General features: G+C 44.4%; 1 protein-coding gene across 2 annotated transcripts in view; it reads left to right on the forward strand.

Annotated features, from left to right (window-relative positions):
- The window catches only part of MAML2 (mastermind like transcriptional coactivator 2), a 285,997-nt gene that overhangs the window by 31,282 nt on the left and 232,183 nt on the right, over positions 1–22,532 (forward strand). The gene's annotated exons all lie outside the window — the stretch shown is intronic.

Consider the following 22,532-nt stretch of genomic DNA (forward strand, 5'->3'; position numbering starts at 1 on the left):
GAATTAAGCGTGTGATAGCACTGAATTGAGCCAGACGCTGGACTAGCAGATGCTATGCAAGCTTCCCACACAGCCTTGCCAGCGTGTCTCCGTCCTGACCTGCAAACAATCTAGCTATTCCCGTCCAGACTCTATCTTGAGCAGAGATTTCTCTCTGTGCCAGATTGCGTGGTGGTTCTCCAGTGTGAACAGATGGGACCAGGGGGCAGGCTACATCTGTTCCCACCCTCACAGTTGTTTCTGCCGGGTGAGAGTTCTTGGGGGATATATCAATCCGAGCTCAAACGTTCATTTTCTGTAATGCTTGCTGTGCAGTGAGTTGTGAGTGAACTTGCACTGCACCTCAGTGTTGCAGCAGTGAAATTATGACAAGGAAAGTACTGGATGCATCATCCAACCAGTTTTTTCTGCTGCTATCCAGGATGTTTTCTTGTGCTTTTGTCCACCCATCTTAAAAGTCCCAAGCAGTGACACTTCTTTTGGGATGCTGTTCCATACCCTAATGCATCTAATCGTTGGGACACTTCTCCTGACATTCAGCCTTAATTTCCCCTTCTTCGCTCTATGCCATTACTTCTGTCACAGCCTAAAGCTCAGAGCTCAGATCTCAGCTGGGGCAGGGGGCGGGCGGTGGGGGGGATGTTAGATTTTCTGTGTGTAAGAGAAGTGGCCAGATTGGTAGTTGCACGGTGCTGAACGTTTTGGAAAATTTGGACACCTAAATAAGTTGTGTTCCTGCGTGGCTTTTGCAACCTTTAAGTAAATATTTGTAGCCAGTTATCTTCCACATTCCCTAGCCAAACTATGCTTATAGCTCTTCAGTTTTCTTCACAGATCAATTCCTTCTTGCCTCTCTGGACTGAATCCTCTGGTGTGCCAAGAGGAAAGTGGGAGGGGGTGGATCTCAGCCACTTTTCCACTTGCCAGATTTTGGTCTTGCCAGGGATTGAGACAGCCCCCAGAATAAATTTAAAATCACCTCAGGGCTGCTCTGAATTCAGCTCTCTGTAGCCCACAGGGATGGAGAGCTGGTAAGAGTGCCATGCTCAGTGCCTGCGTGGAGGCGAGGTGCGTGGGTGGTGCGGAGGAATCTCCTGTGGGACCGGGGACTGAAGACTGACCACAGGGATTTGTGTTCACTCCTTCCGGTCTGTCAGTAATCTTCTGACACGGAAGTGCCTAGTGCCTAGACCTGGAAGCCACGTTCTAGGTACAGTCGTGATGGGCAACAAGTCAGGAACTGCCGGTTCCTAGTTCCCCGACAGCCCAGAACAACACCGCCTGGTCAACTCCCGATTAATTTGCTGTTACCTTTAGGTTCCTCTCAGCATTACCATTTCCCAGGTAGGGTTGTCAACCCTCCAGGATTGCTGTGGAGTCTCCAGGAACTGGATACAAATCTCCAGGAAACTGCTGAGACTCACTCGGGAGATAAGTGATAGGGCATTCATTAAAATAAATATTAAGTGTTGAATCTGATTTATACAGTAGTTCAGTGGGTTTTTAAAATGTAATAGTAATGTGCGTTTGCCTTCCTGATGTGAAGTCTACACACCATAATTAATGTCATTATGTCATGTGATGAAACCTCCCAGAATAGATTCAAACAGAGCTGGCAACCCTATTCCCAGGTCATCCCATTGAGTACATGTATTTCATGTAATTTTTCTCTGTAGTGCTTTTGCATTTTCCCAAACTAAATCTGTTACAGTTTTTGCTATAGTTTCTATTCTCTCTAGTATCCTGTGCATTAATTCTCTGTTCTCACTGGTTCATGCAGATTCTCCTACTTTATAATTTGCAAAACTAATTCCTGTGCTGCTTACTTCCTTTTTCAACTTATTAAAAAAGATATTAAAGAAAATCAGCCTTAACACTGATTCATGCCCTATCTCAAGTGACACAGCTACAACTCACCTTATTTACATACATGTTAGCTCTTAATTATACAAACATACATAATAGCCTTTAGCTATGTCTTTCCACTGGGGTCTGTCATTGGGGGCCTTTCCAAGTAAATCTGATTTTTATTTCCCATTTAACGTTTTGTCCACTGATACTTTTTTGTATTCTAACAAAAAAACTCCAAAGGCAATCAAGGTTGTTTTTTTTTCCCTGGCAAGAGTTATTTCTCTTGAAACCCATGTCGGCTATTTTTCATGGTTCCATAGCTCTATGGTTAGCTAGTATCTTCTTTTAATATAAATTCCATCATTTTTTATTCAGAAAGTGGCTAAACTTAAGTGATTATGATTACCAAGGGTCATTCTTGTGGTCTTGTTTAAAAATTGATACTACAGTGCTTTGCTACTTTCTCTCAGTAACTCCCACATTTATTTCAACTTTTAAGAAATAATTATAGGATAAAAACAGACACTGGATTTCTCCCAAAACCAAGCCTTTTATTCTAGGATCCTAACTGCCCTGCCTCCCCTTTATAACCCCCCCCCCCTCAACTGAGGCTAATTCCTAATTTGAGTTAATTGTCATTCAGAGGGTGTGTGTGTGTGTGTGTGTGTGTGTGTGTGTAAAGAGCTGTTCTTCTCCTGGGTTTTGACTTGGACCAGTCAGAACCAATGCAAATAATTTTTTTACCCATAGGTAGCATGGTGGGTTTTGTTTCCTAATTCCCTTAATTCCCATTATTGCTGAGGAAGGTAAAATGAGGCTGTGCAGTCTAGTGGATTAATCAAAGTCTCAGAGGAAGATACACCTTTGTTCTATTCCCCACTTGGAAATCAACATTGTGGGCCAGATTCTGTTCTACCAGTTAGTCATTCATGTTGACTTAGGGACCTAAGTGTGATTTTACTCCCCTCTGTTAAAAATCCATTAATGCACCTACTTTTGTAACACAGTCATATACCCTTAAGACTGAGTCGTAAAATAGCAGTGAGGAAAGGAGGATGACTCTGCCACCCTTTGTTTTCATGGTTTTTCAAGGACTTGAGCAGGGTTAGGCACTCAGGCATCTAATAGATGTAACAGAATCCAGCCCAATGTGTACTTTGTCAAGATGGGAGCATTAACGCTTATTTTCATGGGGATGAAGTGGCTGCAGATGAAGACCATTCGAACGTTGAGCCTGTTTGTATGACTGTCCCTTGCAAGTGTATCGTACAAACATCTGAAGTTAGTGTTGGGGTGAACTAACCTTCACTTTTTAAAGCAACTCAGATTGTGTCAATCTCTAATACATACTGGCCTCATTTAAGGATATCCCACAGATCTTCAAGTAGTGCCCTGGGGTTGTTGGGGTGAACCTGACGATTTGGTGAGCGTGGTGTGAATTTTTTTTTCATAGGTCTGTCCAATACCATTCTTGCTTACTCACTTCAACAAAATAAACCAGGTAGGAAGAAGGAATGGAGATGGTAGTCAAAATGCTCTTGCCTTTTTAATGAGAGCACAATTATACGCACATCTCACATAGCTTCAGTCAAATTCTAGTTGGCTCTATTCAACAATTGCTAAAACTGATGTCTCCAGCCAGCATTTTACTGTTGTTCTAAAGAGTCCAAGAAAGCTTGTAACTCTGTTAAGTTACGTTTTCTGCATGTCTCTGTTTTTATGCCCATCTGCAATGGCAGTTGTGTGTCTGAGCTGGATGCAAAACATACATTCAGGAGTTAGTTATTTCCAGTTACTGAATTTTAGCATGTGAATCTTTGTGTGTAATTGGCTATTCATGCATGTTAAAAATGAACATGTGATCCATATCTGAGATATTTAAAGATTTTTAGGGTGGCTTGCAAATGATACTTCCTCAGTGTTGCCAACCCTTTTAACTTCACTGTAAATCTCACAGCATTTCTTTTATGGTTTTCTGTGTACGTTTCGGTTTTGGTTTTGGGTTCTCTTAGGTTATATTTTGTTTCCTTAAAGGCCCAGCACCTGGAGTCTTGGGATTATGAACAAATCTCAATTTTAGTAAGATTTTTAGCCCTTTCGGTTGCAAAGAACCTGCATCAACTTCTAAAAAGCACAAGAACAAAAGAATCACCTTAAATGTGGTTTTTTTCCCCTTAAATTTGTCTTTTAATCTCACAATTTCAAGCCAATACTGTGATTCTTGAATGCTTGATGTTGATGGTACAGAGCCTGCAGGGCCCTCTTGGCTCCATGGGGATTCACCAGCTGGAAGTTATACTGCATTTCACTTGCTTACCTTTCCTCCATTGCATGGTCTCCACTGCAGGAGGACAATCTTTAATTACTACTTGGGCTCTGCTGACAGAGATGAAGGGGAGGAGTATGTTGGATCAGCTTATACTTCCCACTCTTAAGGAATGTCAGATTCACACAAATCCTGTAGTAAAAAGCAGGTTCTTGTTTCTTTGAATCTCTGCAATTTCCTTCATCTGTGGTAAAACGTTGGCACTGTGTAGTCTGGTTTATGCCGGCAGAATGAGAGTTTGTAGCATAATGTATGCTGCATAAACTGTAGGATATGGTATGTATGGCTCCCTCGTAGCCAGAGTTCCCACTCTGGCTCAGTTCTCTGCGTCCCCATCAGGTAAATGATTGGAGGGGTATCAGGGCATGATGGTGATTACAGGGACAATATTCTTTCAGGGAATACCCATTGGGATTGAGGTGGGGTCAGTTATAAAGAAAGTAGTTATCCATCTTGGTGGTTTAGTGACACTGCTAGTGAATTCCAAGCCCTGTGATACAATTCAGATAGGCTTTGTGTAGGATGGGAAGAGTCTACTGTAGGTTGGCCTTTGTACATTCAGTACCCCAGCTACCCAGGCATGCCCATTTTTGTTTTCCCTAGATTTATGTTAGGGAGAAGGCGATTAAGTACATTTAAAATACAGTAGAGGATGTGGAAGAATCTTACTTTGGAAATGTATAGATTCCAAAGGCACTGAATCCCCCCTGGCCTTGTATAAGATCTAGAAGTAAAATCTCTTGGTGTCATGGTATAGCTTGCCGCAGAGGAAGATAACTAATGTTCTAGTTAGATATGGTCCCGCTTTGAGTAGGGGGTTGGACTAGATGATCTCCTAAGGTCCCTTCCAACCCTAATTTTTTATTATTCTATGATTCTATACCCAGCCTATAATGGAAATGAGCTGAGTGACTGATGTCTAATCCTGTGAATTTCTGAGCACCTCCAGGGTGGCATAGACTCCAGCTGGGGACTGTGGTTGATCAGTAGCTCCCAAGAGATACTCTACACCATTCAGTCAGGCTGACTATTGGAGACTTCATGTAGTGCAGTGAGACAGCCTGTTGCACTGTGTGTTAATTAGCTGCAGGAGGGCTGTTTGAGATAATGGGCACAATTTAAATGGCTTCTATAGGACATGGTATGACTAGCATTTAAAAGGAAAGGTGTGTGTGTGTGTGTAAGAAACTTATCTGGCCCTGTATTCAGTGTAGTGGGCCAATCTCATCTCTGGTGTGAATACATTATAATCCAGGAATGAATATATCTAGGTCAAGCTTGCCCCAACCTATCTGCCTCCTCAACCACTTCCTTGCACTGTATTATTATTATTTTCAATTTGAAGCCCGGAAAGATGCCACAAAAAAGTCAGAGCTAAGGCCCTTGGAAGAGGAACAACAGTTTAATTATCACACTATTTAAATATGGCCTTCAATTCAGGATCCAACTGCTTGGCATGAAGCAAAGGCAGAGTTGCCCTAATGTGGCAGCTGAGCAGTAGCATAACTAAGTGGAGGGAAAGGAGTAACTGGGGCTTTGGCCACAGCAGTGGCTGATTGCACTGCTGCAATTGGTATGGCAGCAGCTGGCTCTCCCCCAGGCATTGCATGGCTGTCCAGGTCACTGAACTGCCTGGCTACCTTTGTGCAGCTGAGCATGCTCCATGGCAGAGTGGGGTCCTTTATAGCAGTGGTTCTTGACCTTTTTTGTACCAGGACCCATTTGTAAACATTGATGGCCAATCCTGACCCAGTGCCCCTCACTCCTGGCCCTCCAATCCCAGGTGCCAGTCCCCCAGTGTGTGGGGTTGGGGGGGGCAAAAGGGGGGCCCCAGTCAGCCCCTTGCAGACTGGAACTCTGCCAGCCTGCAAGGGAAAAGCCACAGTTTCCCACATTTTTCTCCTTTAAAGGAGAATCCATTTTTAAAGTTTGTTTGCAGCCCTTTCATGTGTTCTTTTAACCCACTTTTGGGTTGCGACCCACAGATTGAGAAATGCTGCTTTATGGTGTCTGTAACATAGTACCTGCCCCTCCTGCTTCACACACACCACAGGTTGCCTGCATCTCAGCTGCTGGGGCAGTCCCGGTGGACTTAGCTCCAGATCCACAAACCTGTTTGTGTGTCCAACTCCTCTCTAGCCAGGCACCTGACTCCCCTTGAAATGCATGTGGGCCTGCATATCCTTTTCTTTATTGTCTGTGGCAGCACTTCTCAAGCCATGGGTCACAACCCAAAAGTGAGTCCCAAGAATATATGAATGGATCATGAACAAACTTTAAAAATGGATTCTCCTTTAAAAGAGAAAAAAATAGAGGAAGCCTTGGCTTTTCTCTTGCAGGCTGGCAGAGTTCAACACTGGGGGAGCTGGGGTCTAGGGGCACTGGGTCAGGAGTGAGGGGCACTGGGTCGGGACTGGCCATCAATGTTTACAAGTGGGTCCTGGTACAAAAAAGATTGAGAACCACTGGTCTGTGGTTTTATGTAGGGTGTAAATTGGCTCTGCGAGTATGTGAAAAAAAATCTGTTTAAAATGAAAAGCCTCCCTAGGACAGTGCTGGAACTCAATGAGAGTTTTGTGTTTGGGACCCTCACGGTACGTCTCTGCTGCTTTCTCAGTGCCCCTTGAAACGCCACTGGGAAACACCCCCTGCCTCTCTCCCCCCCCTCCCCCCCACACACACCTGTGTTGGGCACGTGCTGAGCCTGCTAACAAGGCAATGTAGCTGCCTTAAGTGTGCCCTCTCCACTGCTCTCAGGATCTGTCCCCAGCATTGGTGGCATAGGGGTTAGCACAGCACAGCACAGGGCCACTGGCTCATTTGTGTTTGGCATGTGCTGAATGGAAGCAGGTTGACTTTGGGGAGTGTGCCTTTTGGGAACACTGAGGAAGTGGTATAGATGCATCCTTAGGTACCACAACTGCATGTGAGAGCCTGACTCACTGGAGGCTGTGACCTCAGCCCACAGGTGGGAGGATTTTTTTCTAAGGAAAAATTTTCACATTTCAAGTCAAATCAGCCAAATCAATTCCAAATCCGTGAGTCATTCAACAACCAAATGTGGCCCTACTACCGGCAAGCATTCTCCACCCCCGCCTGGGGCTTCAGATGCTTCCAAACCCTTTGGCAGGCATCCTGCGTGCAGGTCCAAGCCCGGAAGCTGGGGGTTCGATTTGCCACAGAGTTTGGCTTGCCCTTGGCCATATGGCCACAGGAGCAAGCTAGGGAGGAGTGTCCCATTTCCATAAAGTTGGCGTGTAGCTGAGATCCTCTCACTGGAAGCTGGTCAGTGGGAAGCTAACTATGAGGGTCTTGTAGGGAGTCCTGTCCGCAAGCAGACAAGGGTGCAACCCTCCTCTACACAGTGCCTTTTAATTGCATTATCTCTGTCAGGGTATTTCCCCTGCCACCATCCTGGCCATGGTATTTTCCCCTACAGGTGGGAGGATGCCATAGAACAACAAAGCAACCACTGTGACAGCCATACCTGTGTTACTCATAGAGAAGGACTGTGTCTTGTTTACCCCAGTCTTATCAAGGCTACATAGTAAGTCACTTTGGGGGTCTGTAGTAAGAGCCCAGATGTCCTTACTCCCATCTTATGCTGTAAGCTATAGTCTACACTTCTGTCTTAAATGTGCTCTGAGCTGGATCCTGTAGCTTTAAAAACCTTTGTCCATGTATCAATTCAGACAGCTCCTTCTAATCAAAGTTACATTCTCCAGAGTCTCTCCTATCAGATTAACTTCCCCAAATGGTCTGTTAACTGCCCTTAGCTTCTCCCTAGCCCATATAAATTTCTGGCTGTGGTTATTATCTGGGGTGAGTTCCCCCAGATGTTATTGCTAAAACAAATTAAGCTACTGCTTTTCTTCTTTTGCTTCCAGTGTGTAAGGTCCTCTGATAGCCACTTTGCCCTAGTCTCTTTCTCTAAACATACCCACTATCTAATCGTTACACTGGATCATTAGAGCCAGCTAATATAATTTTCTTGTGTTTGATCACCTGAAGCCACATTTATTTCTCTTGATTTGCTATAGTACTTAGAAGACCTAAAGTAACTTTGGTCTTTTCACACTGGTAGCTGACAGCTAATGATTTGCTAGTACAGCAAACTTGTGAGTGGATTCCTTTTTGACACACAAGGAGATAGTTTTGCACACCTTAATCAGTGCAGTTAACTATTTTGTGGGTACAGTATGTGGTCTGTAGCCATGAAACCCCTTGCAGTCCATTACAGCTCTGCCAAATCCGAGCTTGAATTTAGGCAGATGCTACATAATGCAGAAAAAGCTGTTTTCCTTAGTCTGTATACTAAAGAGCCAAACCAGAGTGCAGATGTCCCACATTCTTTGTCTTTTCTGTACCTGATTTCTGACTCTTCTCTTTTGCAAAAGATACAAAAATACCAATTGTGGTTGTAAATGGCAAATTGCAAAAGGAATTTAGACAGTTACCTTGGAAGATCTGAGCAGCTATTGGAGCCCAACACTCAAGCAAGTGTATAAATCCGTTTTTCTAAAACAAAATACACATTTCATTGTAGGCATAGGCTTGCTACTTAGCAATAATTTCCTTCAGGGTCTTGACCCTTCATGGAAGTTACCCTCTGTGCTTTGTTAAATGGTCCAAGTAGTAGTTTTGGGCATGTGATTGAGATAGTGTGTCTCACGCCTCCTGTCCCCCACCTCCCCTTTCACTGATTACCTGACGCTTATCAGCTATTGTTTATTATTTATAATTCTCCTGGTGTTTCCTTGCACTTTAAATAATTGACTGACTGTCAATGCTCCCATATCACACCCCTTCTGTTTACTGTAGCCGATAGATCAGTTCCTGCTGAGAGTGGAAATGATTAAGTCATATAAGAAAGGATCTTGCTTGATTCTTATTTTCTGGCATCATATATGGAAAAATATTGCAGTTAGTTGAATTGTCTACCAAAAATTAGCCTTTAAAGGAAAACAAAGCAGAAGGGAGTTGTGTAAGTGGCTTTGTTAGGGCTTTATAAGAACAAGGAATTAGTGGGTAAGAGGGAGAGAGAATTCATATACTTGCAGATTAATTTATCAGTCTTTATGGGTACACGGAAAGAAAATTATGGCTACCTGTAAAGGTCTAATGAGGGCATCTAGTGTAAATTCACTGAAGCTAATCTGTTGCAGATCATTAAAAAAAACAATAAAAGAATAATGATGTGTTTCATTCAATGGACAATTTTCAGCTAATGAGGCCAAATTAAAAGAGATCTTTCTGGAATATAGGCTCTTTATAGATCTTAAATTCAGGACAACTCATTAAAAGCCCAGGGGATTTACTGGGTAGCCCAATAACACATGTGCTGTCTCACATACTCTCTCTCTTTCTGTATGATCACATTTTGCTTTTTGATGCTTGTTTATAGCCCCTATTGAGATCAGTGCAAGCTCTGTGTCTGTATGTATGAACATTTGGCCAGAAATATTCAATTCTTAGTGTTTACTCACAAGTCAGAGCTTGGTTATGCAACCCTAAGTCCTGTTGAGGAGCAAGTAATTCTAATTAGAGCTACTCTTGCAACTAAGAGCTTCACATTTGGGTCCTTAAATTAGACATTTGGGAATTCAAAAAGCTGTGTGCTAAATCTTGAGCAAAAACCTCAGTTTTAACTGAAAAGAAAAATTCACCCAGAACGAGGTGCAAAGATAACTTATCTAGCTCACTGCTTTGTCACATGACCTTCTTTTTAGATTTCCTTTACTGGCCCTCCTGCATCCAATAGAGGCTACTTGTCTTCAATTTCATGGCCACTCATGGCTAAAGCTGCAGTCTTATTACAGGGGGTCATGACAGGGGGTTGGACTTGATGATCTGCTCAGGTCCCTTCCGACCCTACCAACTATGAAACTATGAAATTACAGTCTTTTAAGGAAAATGTACAGCAGAAATGCAGAAATAAAAGCAATACCATGAACATTAAGACACACGTGATTCATGGAAAGGTTATCAAGGCTGCTTGCTGCAGGGTAGCAACCACTGACCAATAACCTTAACAAGTGTACCTCCCTGCTGTAGGGCATTGCCTCCTTGGAGCTGAAGTACATTTCCCGTGACCCAGCGCATTCTTCCTTCTGACTGTTATGGCATCATGAGAGTCTTCATGTTCATGGTTTCCATGATTGCCTTATGACACTCCCACCACCACCTATCCCCACCCCCAGATGCTATTGAAATGTTGGTCCAAGATGCCTATGTGCTTTCTTGAGAGGGACACTATGTAAATCTCCACACAGCCATATTATGGCCCCCCTTCAAATCCCTAGATAAAATTCTGCATAAAATTGTCCTTTGCTATAATCCCTGCACAACACTTGATACCAGTTTGGCAGTTGCTGTGCCAAGACTACTGCCCACCTGATGACTAGTACTGCCTCATAATGGACCTCCCCTATCTCTCTGTATCCACTTGTTCACTTGGGATAGGGATGATGTTTTTTGTTTTGTGTTTGCACACAGTGCAAGAGGGTGCTGGTCTGTGTATAGGGCTCTTAGATGATACCACAATAGAAATAAGAGTAGAGGAGGGGAGGCCAGAGGTTTCTGCATCAAGGGAAAGGCCACACATTGTTTTCTTGTATATCAGCAGTTGTCTCTGCTGTGACAGTAGCAATGTATTTGAGTGCAAGTATTTTCAAGGGATTGCAAGTAGGGACGATAATCTTGTTACCACTACTACACCAGCCCATGGGAACAACAGGTCCCAGGAACCACTTCCTAGAGCCATGGCTCCATCCTCTTTGAGGGGGGAACAGCAGCATCCCATTTTATTGGCTGGGACAGTGGTCACTGAATTGACCAGAGGACTATGTCGTATGGACCATCCATCCTACCCAGTTCCACCTGTGAATACAAAAGGTACCTCAGTGAAAAGTGTGGTTTAAAAATATTTAAAGGAAAAAAAGGCAGACTCCTTTTTAAATGAACTTGCATATATTTAACCAGATCTGATCCTTTTCTGGATGTACTGGAAACATGCGTGGTAGTATCTGTTATTTTAATGAATTGTTTTAGCAGAGATTCCAAATTCACTCATGTAAATCCCAAATGATTTTATACCCCAAAAGATTAGTCCAGTTAGTGTTGCAATATACTCTTGCAAAGACTTGGCACTCTCTACATTGGGTGTCTTCACTGGAAGAGAAAAATACTGCAGTGCATAGTCAGTGGAATTTGTTAGCTGTATTTGCTTTCTTACTTGTTTTTAGTTTGAAACCTTTGTTTTCAGTCTGGTCTGAAAAATGTGCATTTGACTGTGGAAAAGAACTGCTTTTCAATTATTGAAAGTGTGCATGGAGGAAAGGTCCACAAAGCACATTTCGGAATGAATTCTGTACCTGATTTACGAGGCTCTCCAAAGACTTATGCAGTTGAAATTCTGACATGTCAGAATGGATGGAGCAAAAGTTCCAGCAGGGTGAAGTTACACATTACACTTAGACCATACTAAGGGCACTTAAAATGAGTGCCCACATATTAAAGCTTGTAAACTCATGCTGAGTGCCCTCTAAGCATCTCCAAGTCATGCCACTTCAGGTAAGGGTTAACTCTGGGGCATGCCACCTGGCTCATGGAACGTCATTCTGTTCCAGAGATAAAACAAGCAATTGTGAAGTCTTCCAGCATCCCAAGATGCACTGTTTTAATCCTCTCTTCCCTGCCCCCAGAGCCCAAGTATCCTGGCTCCTAGCCATGCTTCTTAGCATGGGACAGCTCACAATAAATTCAAACTTTAACACCACTTAAACATACTAATCTGTGGATTGTTTAGGTGCAATATGTAACTACACCCCAGAGACTTTCACACTTCTAAATGTAAAGTGACCAACTGATCTTTACCCACAGGGGTGCTAGATTTCAGGGCTGCATACACATGTCCCCAAAGAGACCCTGGAAAGGGACATCTTTCTCAAATTTGAAAGATTGATCCCAAATTGTCTGATGCTGGCCTCCTCCCCAGAATGTTCCCACAGGGCCAGGCATGATGAATTACCACACAATACAGCCTGGTGCTACAGGTTTGCTAGTTTTGATGTGACAGCTAGTCCCAGGTTACCATCCCAGCTGGAAGCAGTATAGCCAAGTATATCACATCTTGGCTAATTAGCGCGGTCACTCAGCAGGGCTAATTGAGGTAGACTAGCAGACAAGCTAAAGTAACTGTAGTAATTGGAAGTAGAAGTAGTATATCCTACTTCTGGTTTCGGTGTCTGTGGAGAGTCTAGGGATGTCCTGAATTTTACTCCTCAACAATTGGTTGCTTTATCTACATGGTATATACCACTTTGTGTACACAAGCATAAATCTGAGTTGAACAGTTACTCCCAATTTGTATTAGTGTGAGAACAGAATTGGGCCTCATAAGTTGGTAGGCAATAGGATGAGAGGGTTTCGTCCTCATTTGTCCTCTTACATGTAGGGCAGATGTTCCTCTGAACTCAAAGGGTATGATCATATCCAAGTACTGTATAAGTCAACCCTGCGTATGTCAGCCCCATATTCTCAGGCTTGATGACAGCTTTTCCCCCAGATACAAGTCAATATTACAGATAAATGTCTTGAACAGCTATTTCCCAGGGAAATCAAATAACTAAGGAAAGGATACAAAGAGTTAAATTCACGAAAGATACTAAAATAAAAATGTCACTGAAAAAAAAATTGCAAGTATAAAAATATTGCAAGGCCAAAAGTCAGAGACTGAGCTAGATTATAAGTTAACTGTGCATATAAGTTATATTTGTGGTTCTTTTTAAGGGGATGGGGAAGATGGACTTACATTCAGAACAGTACAGTAATGTATGAGTCTACCATCACTGCCGATGTCAGATGCTGGATCAGACAAGAAAGGAGCTATATTGCTACTTTCCATCTCATCACCCCCATCTTCAGTACACAAGTCCCTTGACAGGAGGATGGAAGAAAACTAACCTTGCTAAAGACAGGTGTACCACAATTGTACCTACCTGAACAACAGTGTTTCCTGGAACCGCCATTGAGGTGATACAGCTCCATGCTGTCTTCTACTGCAGGCTGTAGTTGACAACTACATTTGAACCTGTACGTTGGAATTTTCAGAGGTGCTCAAAGGAGTTAGGCACCTACATACCATAGAAATTTGCTGAGAGGTGGGTTTTTAACTTGTCAGATGCCTGAGAAAATCCCAGTCTTTGTTAGAGAGAGGCTTTCAGCTTCACAAACTGATGAAAACACTGACTGTGTTCCGTCTTCAAAACCTTACTACTTTATGCTTTTAACCAGAGGCGCATAGCAGGGGAACTCTGCACCTAGAACAGCCATGGCTCGTGGGGCAGTGTAGGCTGCTCCCATACTGATGTGCAGTAGTATGATCAGCCACTGCTGTCATAGTGGCTATTTTTGTGTACACACCCTGCCCCAGTCCTCCCCACCCCCCGCTCCCTTTAGTTATGCTACTGGGTTTTTTTAACTATGATGGGCCAAATTCTATTCTGCTGCTTAAGCTTCTAAATGTGACTCTCTTCTAGCCTGTTCAGCGCATCCATTTCTTACCCTTAAGACTGAATCTCAAAAAGCCATCAGGGGGAGGGCAACCCGCTCACCTGATTTATTAGCAATGTTTCCAGGATCAGGGTAGGGTGGAATATGGTCACACTTAAGTGCCTAAATCCACTTACGTGCCTAATAGGTGGGCTAAAATCCGGCCCTAATATTTGAAGTAGCATGCCATTTATATCAAACATCTAAATCCAAATAGGTTCAGGCCCATCATCTATATGCATTTGGGCATCTCTGTGCATTTTTTTTTTGTTTGTGGGAACCAAAATCCAAGAGTGACCTTCTTCAGCTGTATATTGCAAAGGACATGTTTCACTTGGCTCAACTACTCAGCTATATCTGTAAGTTTCCTTTCCTTTGTCAGCTTGTGTCACAACCTTTCATGATGTTTAAGCAAGGAGGACAGGCAGTTTGTGTCCACCAGAGTCATTCACATGCATTTTTTTTCTTGTCTTATCAATTATTTACAAAAACAGAGCACTTTAAGAAAGGCCAATACCACCCAGATACTCAGATCCTCTGGCACCATCCAATGGATGAAGTAAATATTTCCATACCTCGCTAATCACAGGAATCCAACTTCTTTTCCAGTGCTCTGTGCATGGGCTCCCCATTGAAGGATTGTCAGCCAGTGAATGACCTTTTTAGGGAGGTTTTTCAGCCCTGATTTCGGAACTTGGCCAAGGGGTAATATTCTGTCCCTTCCACTGTGTCTTTGCCATCTCTGAACCAGCTCTGGTGTGTTACTATTGTATTACAAAGGTAAGGGTTTTATAGGGCTAAACCAGTGATGTGGCCCTTGGTATGTAGAGGAAGCTATCCATTCTCAGCAGGTGAATCCTGCTTGCTGTGGAGTGGCTAAGTACAAGCAGACTGGGGATGGGCCACATATCTTATTCTGTATCTCAGGTGTGGGAGGCTCCACAACCTTCAGTAGTAGGGAGGCTATTTGAATAATTTGTACCACAGCGAATTCAACATACGGAGAGAAGATTTCTCCTCTGGTCCCCACATGATCTTCCCAGTTCCCAGCCTGGCAACTTCAGGCCTGGCACCATTCAGAGGGTCTGTACGCTCCTTTAACAGCAGTAAAAAAAACAGTCCAGAATTCATTGAAACCATTAGGTGTTCTTTCAGTAACTGTAAATACTTGAGCTCTTTGATCAGCTTCTGTTGTAGTCAGTGGAGGTTTTGCAGTTGATGTTGATCGAAAAGGATCAGAGTAGATGATCTATCCAAAATCATGTAGATTTCAACAATGAGAAGGGCATGGACAAAAGGCAAAAGTGTCATCTCCCTTCATGGATCCATTTGACTTTCCCACTTTCAGTTATGAAAAAATATGGAAGTTGGACACTAATATACAACTCCTACCCCCAGTAAGTCTTTAAACTGTGTTGTGCTTGCACACACCATTGCACTGGCTTCACCAAGATGCATTCTTTGACAGGCCAAATTGTATTGCTTCATTCTTTGGATTGTACCATTTGTGAACAGTTGTTTACAAGGAAAATATTTCTCTTCTTTTCTCATCTCATTTTATACCTGCCAAATCTCCTCACCCTTTTCATCCATTCATAACGCCTGTGAAGAGCCTATTATCGTTTGTTTTTTGTCCATTTTATCTGTTAAAGAATGAAATTGAGCAGATCTGCTTTTTTATCAGCTGCTATGACTGCCTGTTGTAATGTCTATTATGTAAACTTGAGAGCTATGGATAACCTGTTCATCTTAATGAATTTACAGTCTCATTGTCTTTTGACATGACTTCATGGAAATTAAGGAGATGATGTTAGCAAGAGAGTCAGTCGATAATGGCTGACTGTATTTGTTTGTTTTGTTTTAAGAGAAGACTGCTCTCAGTGGTGGCAGATGACAGAACAAGGAGCAATAGTCTCAAATTGCAACCAGGGAAATACAGGTTAGATGTTAGGAAAAATGTTCTCACTAGGAAGAAAGTGAAGTACTAGAACAGGTCACCCAGAGAGGTTGTGGAATCTCCATCCTTGGAGGTTTTTAACCCCTGGGTAGACAAAGCCTTGGGTGGGATGATCTAGTTGGCGATGGTCCTACTTTGAGCAGGGGGTTGGACCAGATGACTTTCTGAGTTCCCTTCCAACCCTAATTTTCTATGATTCTGTGATTCTAAGTGAATTTATATTTTCACTGTGGCCAGCTGTAATGGGTTTTTAATATCTTTTATAAAGCTCCAGCCCCTGGAAGCATGTGACCAAGTATCTCAATTTTTATTTATTTACGTGTATTGCCATTCTTCATAGTTGCAGACAAAGCTTTGAAACTATGAAGTAAGTACACCTTAAAATCTCAGAAACTAGAAAGCAAATAAATGTTGCATCATCATACTGTTTTTATTATTTAAAAAAAAAATCCTTTCACAATTAAGCTGATTTCATGATGGAGTGGGGGACATCTCATGCCTTTTAAACTCTTGGGGTTGGCAGTACTACATTTAAATGAATATTTTATGGCTTATTTTAAAACATCAGCATAATAAACTATCTTAGGCCAGCTGCCAGACATTTAAAATACACAGTTACTTCCTGATAAAAACCTAGTGTCATTACAGAACATAGTGGATTTATGGCTGAAACAAGACTTTGTAGGGTTTTGAATCTATCCCGTGCAGCAGTAGATTTTTATGTGCAGTTTCCTTTTCTTTAATTGGTGATTTAGAGTAAGAATATAATGTATTTATACCATCTAGGGCACATCTTGACCATGGGAAGAATCTCCTTCTGAAATGACTAGGATGATTTAAGGCCCACATCCAGTGAGTGAAGCGCTAAGGTCTTATCTTTCAAAAATGGGCTTTAATTTTGGGTGCTATTGATCAGGTACCAATTCGGGGCAACTGGTGGTATGAGCAAGGGACAGAAGTTACACATAAACCAGTTTAAGTGATTGGAAAGTGGTTTAAACCTGTAACAGAACAGAAGTTCAGTGCACATAAACTACTTTCAAAATGGCCAAAACTAGTTAAGATAATCCTGGTTGGACATAATATCAGACTTGACTGATTTAGATTAAAACATTTTATGGAACTTATGTCCCAAATCCCTTCCCGATTCAATTTAACTAAGTCCCCCAGCATCCCAGGATGCTTTGCAGCCCTGGGCTGTGCTGTGTGCTCCAACAGCAAGGCTGGCCCTGCCCTAAGCTGTCACAGAACTGAATCACTGACGCCTCAGTTCCCCAGCCTGCTTCCTGCCTGTGTCTGTCAGCCCAGTAGGACAGGGGGCAGGAGAGCAGATGGCCAGTCCCCCTTAGCCCCAGGCTGTACAGCAAGGGGAGGAAAAGCCCCTATGGTGTGGGGTTTTGCTCCCTCACCCCGCTTGCAGCCAAGTGAGTCAGGCAGGGATCGGCTCAGCCCCACGCTTTCCCCAGCCTCCGCCTTATAGAGGCAGAACGTACCCCTCCCCAGTCCCACCTGGCACTCGTTCCCCCAGCCAGGGTCTGGGGCGGGAGAGAGAAGCTGCCACCCAGGAGCTTCTCACCTGCCCCCTTGCAGCTCTGAGCCAGGCTGGGATCTGCTTGGACGTGTCCCTACAGTTCCTGTTGGCTTCAGCTGGAAATGTTCTGTGCTTAGCACCTCTGAAAGTAAGGCCTGGGGAGAAACCACATTATTAGAGTACGCTTTGAAAAATTATTTCTGTTAGCCAGGCAACTTGGAGTTGGCCTGCAATACTTGAGGCTTCAATACCTCTCTTGCAACATGTGGTGAACTGGGAAAGTGAAAGATGCAGCAAACCAGTGGCAATGGGTTGGATGCATTACGCATGTCAATGTAAGGACATGTCTTCAAGGGTGTTGGAATATGGCTTTCAGGCAGAGAATCAGCTGGAGGACAGCCCCAGTGTCACCTGCTGTCAGTTTTGCTGAGCCTAGCAGGTCCACTACATAGTAAAGAAATCTAATCAACAGGCTTGGTAGAAAACTCTGCACCCAAAATAATATTTATTTACATTGCAGTAGCACCTAGGAAAAAATGACCTTCAAGGCCCACCCACCACTGGGCTAGGTGCTGTACAGACATGGAACAGAGATGGTCCCTGTTTCAAGGAACTTACGGTTCATTTAGGATTCAGGGTCACACAAAAGTACTGTAAAACTTGCAAAGCAAATCACGGCTTAATCGATCAAAGCATACAGTTGACAATGCACGTGTGTATGGTGTATCTAGTCATTTCGTTATCCTCCACTTGGAAGACAGATCATTCTCACCACCCCAATCGTAAGAGCTCCTGAGAGAATTATATAATTTTCAATCCCTTGTCCTGGGATAGTGACACACGAAAAGTTGGGGACGTTGCTAAGGCTGGCTCATGGATAACATTTCAGTAGCATAAATTAAAGTAGGACTGACAAAGGGTAATAAACATCTGGAGTAAATTACCAGAAAAGGCTGTTGAAGCGGAGTGTGAATGAGCACAAATGTAACCTGGATTTGTTTATGGAGGAGAGAATTGATGAGCATGTGGAAATTGCAGGAAGGTGAGACTAAGCTAAACAAAAAGGGGAAGACATGTTGGAGCAGATGGCCTTTCCCTCATTCCTGATGCATCTTGTGTTCTAAACAGGGCAGAAGGACACAAATGGCAAAGCCAGGGAGTATGAAAAAAAAGAAAAAAGGTGGGGAGGTCATGACACAAGAATGAACTACAGAAATGAGAAGAGCCCAATCCCAGCTCCTTATAATGCAGGATCCAGAAGGAGGCAAAGATGGTAATGCTTACTCCCCTGTCGTGGTCTGGCTTGTGGTTATTGTGACCCCTAGTGCAGGTTAGAGACCCCAGTGGGCTATTCTGCCAACCAGGAATAGCTGGAGCACAGTGGACCTCTGGACATGCTCCCAGTCCTTTTAGCTCCTCCCCATGCCTGCCTTCTCCACCAATCAGCTGACTCTACTCCAGGTAAGAACTTCTGTCGTTCCAGTGAATTCCCACTTGTGTTGGTTATCTGTAAAGACCTACCACATTCAAGGGCCCCAGCAGCTGATTACGCAGCTGTAACATGGTCAGAGTCCACGATTTCACAGCTGTATCATGGCTGGGGCTGCCATTTTTTAAGGCAGAGCAAAGTGGGCGCCCTCACACCTCTGGCTGAGGGGTGGCGCAAGTCCCACCCCTCCCAGGCATTGATTGAAAGGGGTGGGAAAAATACAGCCTGTCTGCCAGATCCAGTGCCCCATGTGACTGGATCTGATCCACGGATGCCCCTGTGGCACCCCACATGGGGCCATGCTCTGCCCAGGGCAGCCTGTGCTGGGCATAAGCCTGTGCCTAAGCCTGTGCCTGCTGGCCCAGGCTCTGGCCAGTGTGCAGCTTGTGCCAGTGGGCTGTTCCCGGTGCAGCTGGGTGCTGCTCTGCACCCCCACTTCCAGGATTTGGAGCCAAGTCCCTGCGTGCCTGCTAGGAATGGGGCGGTGCGGTGCAGCAGGAGCGAAAGGAGGAGCTGCTGCTGGAGGCAGGGTACATAGGAGCACCCAGCTGGCTGCAGCTGAATTGCAGCCCACTGGAAGCTGCTCCTGTCCCTGCTGCACTGTGCCATGCTGTTCCAAGTGGGCGGGCAAGCAGCTTCAGCCAGGTGGCTCCTGCCACAGTGCCAGGGCTCCAGCTTCAGTTTCTGGCCACTTTCTTGGGAGCCAGAGCCCCACATGCTGGGGCAGAAGCAGGAGCAGCTTCCAGCAGGCTGCTCCTGGTGCCACTTCAGCCAGCCGGGTGCTGCGATGTACCCCACCTCCAGCAGCAGCTCCTGCTGCAGCATGCTGCGCCACTCCCAGCAGGCACGTGGGGGCCTGGCTCCAGATCCTGGAACTGGAGGATGCCTCAATCATTATAATAAAATAAATTCTAAACACCTATATATTTTGGCATTTGATTTGGTGGGTTTTTCCATGGAAAGTCAGAGCTCTCCTGCCTCCTTTGCTCACCCTGATGTGGGTCCAGCTGTGGCTGTCCCCCCACACTGCTTTGTGGTGCTGAGCATCCCTGATGTGCCGGTGCCCTGCCCATGCCCCTCACTCCCAACCCACAGTCCTCCCAACTTGCTGCCCCCCTCCACTCCCCCCCAGCCCCCCAGTGTGTGGGTAAGGGTGGGGCACAGGGCATATGGGCATAGGTGACTCCATAAATGACATGTCAGAGGGGGGCATGTGCCCCCCCTGATTTCTGCACCCACAGTGGGGCATGGGCCTGCAGCCTGGCCTGACCTGCACTGGGAAGAACCCATCTCCACATCCCAGTGCGCGGCACTTGGTGCAGGAAGGAACACAGTGTCACCATGGCTGCCAAGGTAAGGTGCCTTCTGCCCAGCTGGCAGCAGCAGCGGGCCCAACTCCACGCCACTGCTGGGAGCTCCACGCCAGCCATGCAGCCATGGCTGCCAAGGTGTGAGGTGCCATAGGGCAGCAGCGCAAAATTGTGCCCCCCCCCACCCCCCCTTGCTGCTGGGCGGACAGAGGGTTCCTCATCTTGGCGGCTATGGTGGTATGGTGCTCCCAGTAGCAGTGGTGGTGGCAGCACCGAGCCTCTCCGCCCTCCCCTGCTGGGTCTCACTGGGCTGCAGACGCTGCTCTTGCCTGGTGCCTGTCGAGCCAGGCTGCAGCCCTGTGCTCTGATATGGGTGTAGAAATTGGGGGGGAGGCACATGCCCCCATTCTCTCCATGTCCCCACCCCCCATAGACTTACCTGCAGGGAACTACTGGAGCTGCTGTCCACCCCACTGCCTGGCTGCAGTGCCAGCCACATGCATGGTTGTGCATGCATATGCATGTGGCCTCCTGCCTCTGATTGCCCTCCTCCCACTTCCCCAAGCAGCCCCTTGCAGACTTGAACTCTGGCAGCCAGCAAGGGGAAACCCATAGTTTCTCAGGTTTTTCTCCTTTAAAGAAGAAAATCCATGTTTTTCTGCAGGAAACAAAACCTAGATCCCTGGTTATGAGGAAGAATGAACAAAAGATATTAGCAGGAAACAGGAGAAAAGATGCAGCTCAAAAGATTTGAGAGGACTAACAGACTTCAGCACTGAAAGGGAACATTTTCTCTCTTGTAACACGTGCCGTGGTCTTCATTTGCTCCAAAACCTAATTTAAAATAAATAAAATAGAAGAAATCTAGGAACAGCATTATAAAGACTTCTCAAGGTTCTGCCTGTGCACACGCACAAAGGGCTCAGATTTCACTCTTGTGGATTATTATTGTATCACCACAACCTTGAGCTGTGTTTATAGTCTTGTAAGTTAAAGCAGTGTGGGAGCTGCTTCTTGTTTTAGAGTAGTTAAAAGCAGTGTGGCCTGGGGGAGGGAGGGAGCAAGTAATTGGAGCACTAAGGATTGGGAGGCTTGGAATCCTGCCACTGACAACTGGTATGGCCTTGAGCAAGTCACTTCACATTGCTGTACCTCAGTCTCCTGAATGCTAAAAATCAGACTAATAATACCCTGTGAGTGTTTTGAGGATACGTCAATGTGAGCACTTTAAAGAGCCCAATACACATTTGCTGCTGAACAGAGAATGATAGTATCTAAATGAGTAATAATTGTTATTGCAGAGAAGCAGAAGGTTGGAACCTTAGCAGGTATTCTCTGAAACAATGAAAGACAGTAGAGGAGAACCTGTGGGAGGAACGATGGCTATCTGTATTGTTGTACGGAGGTTGAACCGTAGCAGAACAGGGTAGGAGGGTCTGGGATTTCGGAGTGCTACTGCACTAAAAGTAGAAAAGAAATTTTAAATAGGAGGGGATCAGTAGGCCACAGAATGACTGACAAGGGACTAAATCCACAAATTGCAGTGAAAAATAATTGATACAGAACCTTAGAAATTAGCCCCCCTCCCAGTATCTGAGCACCTCAACAAGCTTTACACACATCACAACACCTCTGTGAAGTATAGTGCTTTTTTATGCATGGGAACCTGAGACTCAGGGTCATCCAGAAAGTTTATGGCAGAGCAGGGGCCTTTAGGCTAATATCCTAACTCCTAGATTATCCTTCTTCTGTATTAGCACCTCATTAATTTCCTGACCATATCTACTACATGTTTGTTTCTTCTGGCTTTTTATTTACCCTTCACTGACTGGTTGTCCAAATAATTATTTTATTGGCATCATATTTGAAAAAGTCAGTTAAAAGAAGATGCAAGATGAGATTGTCACAAGTAGCTCCAATTTGAAAAGATTAATTGCTTATTTTGAAGAAAAAATATTTCCTGAATGAATGAAAATCAGGTTTCTACCTTGAGGGTCTGGCTGGAAATATGAAGGGGTTTCCTTTTCCAGCACACTCCTATCCTCTGCTGTACAATTCCGTGGCCAAAAGATGTGCTATCCTGGCAGCTAGATTTTTAAAATGAAAGTGGGTATTTGCTAATGGTCTCTTCTCCTCTAGTATATGCCATAAAATGATTAGATTGTTGACTAGTGTAAGAGTAATGTTGCAGCCATGATGGTCCAGAAATTATGTGAGAGGCAAGATATCATCCTAAAATATTCTTGCCTCTCATAGATTACTGAGTGTAAGTCAACAATGAATTACACTTTTGAAAACACTTTGCACTTGCAGTGTTGCCAGCTTTCATAGTTTTATCATGAGTCTCACTAAAATTGGTATTTTCCCTCAAGCTCCAGGCTTCTGGAGTCCTGTGATTACTTGAAGAGTCTAACTTGTATGTTTGTTTTTAAAGTAGGTTCTAGCCCTAGCCTTCCTGCCTGTGGGGAAAACCTGAACACTAATCCAATGGCTGGGATAAGAATCTCAAATATATT

Source organism: Alligator mississippiensis, chromosome 1 (assembly GCF_030867095.1).
Source record: "Alligator mississippiensis isolate rAllMis1 chromosome 1, rAllMis1, whole genome shotgun sequence".
Taxonomy (NCBI): domain Eukaryota; kingdom Metazoa; phylum Chordata; order Crocodylia; family Alligatoridae; genus Alligator; species Alligator mississippiensis.